An 8,292-nucleotide genomic window follows, 5' to 3' on the forward strand; every position below is an offset into this window, starting at 1 on the left:
TTTTTTATCAAATTCTTAATTCCGTCCCAAATTCAACTCAAGGTTCCCACATAACAAATTCACAATTACTACCTTTAACAATCCATAACCAATATCAATGAAATCAAACGACAAATCAAAATCACCGAAACATTCATATTGTATATCACACTTCATACCAAATCAACACGTATGATGAAGTAAAAATGAGAAGAGATAGAATTGGACCTTTGATCAAGCTTTCAAAGTCAATATATTATTCCAATTAAAATTGATAGAATCCGCGTCCGTAACCTCAAGTCGAACCTCAATTTGACGATTTTATTTCGAACAACCAAGATAGATCGGAACTCACAAAGCCACGGAACCTCCGCGTTGCACAAACCAACTTCAACATAGACCCATTACTGTTTCTCACCCCAATAGATCAGAAACCAAAAAATGATGAACAATCGAACTTAATCCATATTGTTTTTCGATGGATTTCGATGAATATTTGCCGGGTAGGGGACGAAAATGGTGGTTCCGTCACTGACAGTCGTTGGAATGGGGTATTCCAGCGAGTTTGACCAATTTTTTGAGATTGGATCATTTTTGGTTGTTTTCCTGTCAACCTCCGGCAGCACGAACAGTCCAAACGGCGATGGTAGAAGGGACGTTTGGTCGCCGATCTCCCTTTTTATTTCTCAATCATAGCTCTCTCACGCTTAAATCTCTCTCGATCTCTCCTTATCAATTTCCGTTCTCTTCTATTCCTCCCTCAGCTCTTCGTTTCCGGTGTGTGTGTGTAAGAATCTATGTAGAAGAGGATGGTGGTCAGTGTGTGCGTGATATGTGCACTTCGATGAGGATGAGTGAGTGTGTGAGGTTTGTGCGTGAGTATAAGAAGGGAAAGAATGGAATCCCCTGTGTATTGCTCTCCTTTTTTCTTCCGTATGTGTGTAAAATTGTGTGTTAATGAAGTTGTTGCTATGTTCTCTCTCACTGTGTGGGTGTTGCTGTCGGGTGCGCGATGGAGGAGTGTGATTGTGAGCTGGTAGAGAAAAAGAAAATGGCCTTCAATGGAGTGTCCAGGGTCCTTCTTTATAGATGAAGCTGTGTATGTCCTATTTTTAGTGAGGATTCTGTGATATCTCTTTTCTAGTGTGTGCAGGTATATGTGTAGATGATGAAGATGAAGCAAAAGAAAAAAAATCCCCCCCAAAAAAATGCTCTCTTTTGTGTGCCTTTGTGTGTATATATGTCGTGTATGTATTTCTAGTGGGGTAGGGCGAAATGGGTGTGGGTAGGAGGGGTAGAGGTTAGGATGTGTTGTCAATTTTTAGTTGGGTGGGTTGTTAGAATATTAGGATAAGATAAAGTTTGTTATGGCTTGTTATTTGGATAAAAACAAAACAAAAATAAATGCATAAATAAGTAAAGGTGAGGTAGTTATTTATTTTCTTGGGGAAAAATTATAAAAAGTGAGCTTAAATTATGTGATATCAGAAATAAAAATATCATCGACGGGAAAAAATTATGTGTCTACAATTAACACTTATTGGTTCGACATATGTGAACTATATGCATGATTTCTATAAGTGTCGACGTTTACCAGATCTAAAGTGTGGTGAGTTTTCGTTATTTCAATATCTTACAAATTATGCCTGACAATTATTTAAATATATATTTTAATTTTATTTAAACATAATACTTAAAAATAAACAATTAAAGGTCATTTTAGTAACAAATATAAGTAATAATTCACAATATATCAAATTGGCGTAACATATGGGCGAAAGACTTGTACCATCAATATTTATGTCTCACTCTTTTTGGTTCGACACATATGAACTATATGCATGATTTTTATAATATGTTGAGACTTACCAGGTCTAAAATGTGTAGAGTTGTCATTATTGAAATATTTCACAAATTATGTTTAAAAATTATTCAGATATATAGTTTAATTTTAATTTAACATAATAATTAAAAATAATTAATTAGAAGTCATTTTAGTAATAAATATAAGAAATGATTCACAATTTATCAAATCGGCGTAGCACAAAGGCGAAAGACAATCAACACTTATGTCTCACTCTTTTTGGTTCAACATATATGAACAATATGCATAATTTCTATAATGTGTCGACATTTATCGGTTCTAAAGTGTGTGGTTGTCGTAATTGAAATGTTTCACAAATTATGTTTAAAAATTATTTGAATATACAATTTACGTTTATTTAAATATAACAATTAAAAATAATGAATTGGTGGTTAATTTAGTTATATATATATATATATATATGTTTGTATGTATCTATAAGTAGCGATCCACAATTTATCAAATTGTTGTTACATAAAGGCGAAAGACTTGTACAGTCAACACTTATATCTCACTCTCTTTAGTTCGACACATATGAAGTATGAACTATATGATTTCTATAATATGTCAACATTTACATTGTTTAAAGTATTTGAATTGTCATTATTGAAATATTTCACAAATTATGTGTAGACATTATTTAAATATGCAGTTTAATTTTATTTTAATATAATAATTAAAAAATAAATAATTAGAGATTGATTTCATAATATATATAAGTAACTATCCGCAATTTATCATATCGCATACGCGAAAGACTTGTGCGATCAACACTTATGTCTCACTCTTTTTGATTTAACATATATGAGTAATCAATTCGTATTTTTATTTTCATAATTTTAAAAAATAATTAAGGTAGGTGAAAATTGTGGGATTACATTGGGTATATTGTTGTAGGTAAAACTTGGAAGAATTTAATTGAATATTTAAAATAAAGTTTATATTGGTCAAAATTTATCGATGATCATCTAACATTGAGTTTGTCACACAAAAAATTACTTTCAATCCTTTTTTTATTAAGTAAAATCACATAATTTAAATAATTATACAGAAATATTTTGCTGTTTTATCACATAAAAGTATTCCATCTTTAAAATTTATCACACACAATTTATTTTTGTAAAATTTACAACAAAATGCATATATCAGGATAGAAAAATAGTTAAATTATATTTTTTTAAAATATTATTGATAGTACGTTAAAAATAGAAAAACAAATGTGACAGTGTGTATTTCTAAAAGCCGTGTGTTACCCTAAGTAGCAAACCACTAATGGATGTTTCTAATATTATCATAGATGTAATTTATTTTGAAGCGACAACATATTTTTGATATAAAATATTAAAATTCATACAACATTTACTTTTTAATTAACTCGTTTAAAGTTGAATGATTGCTAAGTGACAAAAAAAATCAAATGTTGAATTTATGTGATAAATTTTAAAATTAAATGACTTTTATGTAAACAAAAAATTAAAATTATATTACATTTTAGAATTAAATGACTTTTATATAATAAATAGTAATTTTTATGTAATAAATTTAAAATTAATGACCAATGATGACTTTTTTAAAAAAAAAATTATTTTAATAAAATATGATTTGTATATAATGAAATTATTTTTAAAATTTAATTATTTAAAAAATAAAAAGACGAGATAGAAGTTTAAAGGGAAGTAACATTTAAAAAAAAAAAAAAAAAAAAAAGCAGCGGAGAGAAAGAGAAAAAGATGGATGTGTCTCACTCACATAATTAATAACATAAAATTTTGATTTGAATGTCTAGAAAATAGTAGTAAAAGAATAGTTTTTAATGTAAGAATTGAATTTTAAGTTTAGGAAATAATAAAGAATTCAATTTTCTTTGTTTAGAGAAAAAGAATTTTAAAAAAGAAAATCATTATATAATTGTGATCAAATTTGGATCATATTTTTATGGTCATTTAGCACTTCCCTAATTTGTATGGAGCTTTCTCATGCTGCTTCCATTCCAAGCTCTCCTCTCTCATGACCATTTCCACCAACCAAGTGTGGCAATTCTTTCATTTTTTATTTTTTTAAAGTTTTGGTTCCCTTCTTCTTGGAAAGAGAGTAACAAATTAAACGCAATCTGAATCGTTCAGTCCGCCTTCAATTATTACCTCCAGCTTATGTTATATTTAACAATAATATTAATAACCGTAATCATAAGTTATTGATTTAAACTGGGATGACACAATAATTAAGAAAAATAATAAATAACATGAGTAGTTTATCAAAGTATTCCTATTAAATGATATTAACATTTTAATTTAAAGAAAAGGTAATTAATGCACAGGATAAAACATGGAAAGGAAAATTTGTCTTATATTGATAAGTAAAATGGACAAGTAAAATGGGAAATCAACTTATCCAATTTGGGACGGATAAAATGGGACGAGGGAATAGTACTTAGCTACTCCTCCATTCCTAAATAGTTGTCACTATTTTTGTTTGCACTTTCTTTAAGAAAAATATTAATTACATGCTAAATTAATTAATTTGTCTGTATTTATTACTTTTCTCTATTTAATACTTTCTTTTTTTCACTATATTGATATTTCTCTATATTTATGATTAAAGATAAAGGTGAAAAAAAGATAATTATCTCTTGGTTTTGTGAAATAACGGAAATATCTACTTTTAGCAAAGGACGATAACTAATTATGAATGGAGAGAGTATCATTTAACAAAAACGAATATGATGAATGACTTTTTGTTGTTCGAAAACGCCAAATATTTTGGGATATATTTGGTCTCTATCAAAGTAACTACAATATTTGAAACTAGAGAGAGTTGAAGTTTGACTATTCTTTTACGGATCATTAATTAACTAACGTATTACATATAACTCTCCCTTTTATTCGAAGTTACTTATGCAAAACTTACAAATTAGTAAAGTCTTCAAGTAATTATAGAAGTCCAAACAAACCAAAAATGGAGAGTGCGAAAACATTGTTTGGATAATGATAATGAAACAGAAGTGCAAGATATTGTTATGGTAGGGAAGGATTGTGTTCCAAGGCCAAGAAACAAAGCCACATGGTCATGAAAGAGGAATATGGGAATGAAAAATTAGGTGAGGGATGAGGGGTGAGGAATTTAATTATTACTATTTGTAGTAAAATGATAAGTCATTATATAATGTCCTTTTTTTTTTTGGGTGTATATATCCAAATAAATAAAGGCAAGAGAAGTTGTGACGCGGATATCACCACACTCCCTTTTCATTTCATTGAATAGAGAGAGATATAAATGTGGCCAACCACGACAAATTCCAAGCTTCTTGGTGCATAATAATAAAAGAGAGATACTACGGACTAGTAAGTATTACTTTTTTGAAAAATATTATTTTATCAAACATACATTAAATAGTGATGTCCACTAAAGTTATCGCTATGCGCGGTGTTCGGGGAAGAGCCTTATCACAAGGATGTATCGTACACATCACCATCTCCTGGTTACATGACAACAACTTTACCAATTACTCTAAGACTCCCCTTCTGATTGGATAGTAAATTTAAGAAAAAAATATCTTTTTAGAAAAATTATGATTAATTAAAATATTATTGTGATTATGAACTATTTTATCAAGGGTTAAATGAGAACATTATAGTCAAATTATTTTTAAATATAAAAAAAGTAATATTCATGACAATAGTTTAAAAAAGAAAATATACCAAATAAATTAAAACAAAAAAAGTATACAATAGTACAAGACAATGAACTCATTTTTCTTGTATGTTTGGGGAGAATAAAATAAGGAGGAAATGAAGATTTTTATAATTTGATTTGATCATTCTCTACGACGTTGTCACTTGAGCAACGATCATTCCATTACATCGTCAATGCAGGTAACCACATTAATTGAGTCTCATATAATGTAATACTAACTTGTACATACATACATTAATAACCTCATTTTTTTATTTTTTTTCATTTCCTCTGTGGAGGGCCGCCCTCTTGCTTTAATTTGCTTGTGTTGGATGTGCGAACAAAGTCTCATATTGATAGTTGAAATAATTGGAAAACTACATAAAAGGTGCAAGACCTCTTGTAAAGCCTTTAGGAAAAAACTGTACGGGTTTGAATCAAGGATAAATTATCTAATACCACAATTTAACTGACCTAAACTACTTAAAATTATTACTCTTTTTATTAATTACCTAAATCCTCTTTTTAAAAAAACAACAGGATACATCCACAAACTTATAAATTTTCGAATACGTAATTTTAATTATGTTTCTCCTTTTAGTCTTGTTAATGTATTATGTATCTCAATCAAATAGTTTCAGAAATTAATGTATCTCAGTAATTAAATTATGTATATCAATTTCAAAATTATGTATCCGAGTAAAAATGAAATAATTAATTAACTGTTACATTCTTAAATTCAAAAATATGTATCTTACTTTTAAAATTATGTATCCGAATGTTAATTATGTATTCGAAAATTGTAAAATAAAGAGAGTAATTAGGAGTAAAATTGTTGGGATTTGTATAAATTTTACATGAATCAAAGTGGACAATATTACATCTTATTTGGAATATTTTGAGACTGATTTTGAAGTGAGCACACCAGCTTGCTTTTGCGAATTTCCCGAAATTGTTACTACATGAATAATTTTTTATTTAACATTTTATCATGCATACGATAACAAACAATTCATGCACAACTTAATGAATGTATTATTTAATTAATAGAATCATCTAATCAAACATTGAATTAATTAAATATTTTATCAACTTATGATAATTAAATTGTATATTAAGTTAATTATTTAAGTCATGGACCAAATTAACCACCCCTATTCTAATATTTTCAACGTGCAATATTTATTCTCCAAGACTAGCGCAGGGATAAGATGGGAGAAAGAAGTTGGGTCCAACTAGTCTGCTTTCAATTTTGTTTGATTAGATTTTTATGTGCAAGTTGCCTATCAAGTTGTCAACTATTGGTCTAGGCCAGCTCTAATTAAGTGGAAAACTGATTCATTAGATCTGACGTCGTTGTCCTTTCAAAATTATGATTTTAAGCTGCCCCTCAGTCCCACATCCCTGGAAAATTGGTGGCTTTTGATATTCTGAATGTCACTTAATTCTTGTATATAATATACAAAATCCAAATTACCTAACAAAAACAGCACACAAATACATCACCAGTGGTGTTGTCCATTTTCACTTTTCAAAGTAATGAATGGTTACAGATTATTGATATTACAAAGGGCCATTAAAAGTTAATTGAGTAGTACTGTTGGCTCTTGCTATAACAGAGACACCTGCCTCTTCAAGTGATTTTAAGGTCATTTTGTTATTTATATCTTCGTTCATTGATCAGTTTGTCATGTCTCTCTCTTCAATTATCTATCCATATTGCTGCATACACTTCCCCTTTATTTTCCTTGTGGATTTAAAGTAGATGTGTTGGATTCCTTTCTTTGAGCTTATGTCATTCACAACTAGGCAAAGTGAATAGAGCTTAATTTGGCATTGAGTAGTACTTATGTATTATAGGAGCCTGCATGCGAGGAACCCTTTGTTTCCGGAGAACAAGTACCATCATGTTATAAAATAAAATCACAAGTACGATCATGTCTCTCAGATGTAAACTCTGCTCGAATTTTGGACACATGCGTGTGTCTTCACGTATTAGTTAATATGCATTTAATTTTAACCTTAATTTATAGTGTAATTAATAAAACATAATATGATTTTTTATTTTTAAAATATTAAATTTTTGTCATCCTTGTTCTTCAAAGCCATTTCCTTTGATTTTTTTAATGACTTTTACCACTGTACGACATCTGTATTTTACTACTGTACAATACTTGCAATTCTAGTCCAAACTCTACAATCAAAATTTGTTTGTGTCCAGAAGCCGTGAGACTAGACCAAAAAGAAGCCAAATAAATAGACAGTCCAACAATATAGATTTGCTAGGGATTCAGGTTGAGTAAAGATAAAAAGGGCGGTTGCTGCGGTTTTGGGGATTATGCAGAATGTTGAAAGAAAAGTGTCTAGTTCCCTCCTAGCTCCCCCTTCTCAAGTCTAAGGTTCTCATCGTCATTCTATCTCTATCTTCAGTTACTCGTTATTTTCAGTATCTTGAATTGTAATTCCCTACTTTTAAGTGTTGCTCTTGTTATTTGTCTATCGGTGGTTATATAATATTTGTGATTTCTGATGAGAACTCGGGATTGTTACACAATTCATAAAATGAAAAAGGAAGATACAGGGAGGAAGCTTGTTCATGCCTAATGTTTCACTAGATCAAATTAGATTACCATGGTCAAGTGACGAATACAGTGAGGTCAAAATATAGTATTCCATCTCTCTCAGTTTACATATATTGTATATTTATTGGCTTAGCAAAGACAATGAGTTTATGTAAGTATTTACGAAATGCTACACTTTGTCTAAGGGACTTACCA

The sequence above is a fragment of the Capsicum annuum genome, chromosome 2 (assembly GCF_002878395.1).
Source record: "Capsicum annuum cultivar UCD-10X-F1 chromosome 2, UCD10Xv1.1, whole genome shotgun sequence".
Taxonomy (NCBI): domain Eukaryota; kingdom Viridiplantae; phylum Streptophyta; class Magnoliopsida; order Solanales; family Solanaceae; genus Capsicum; species Capsicum annuum.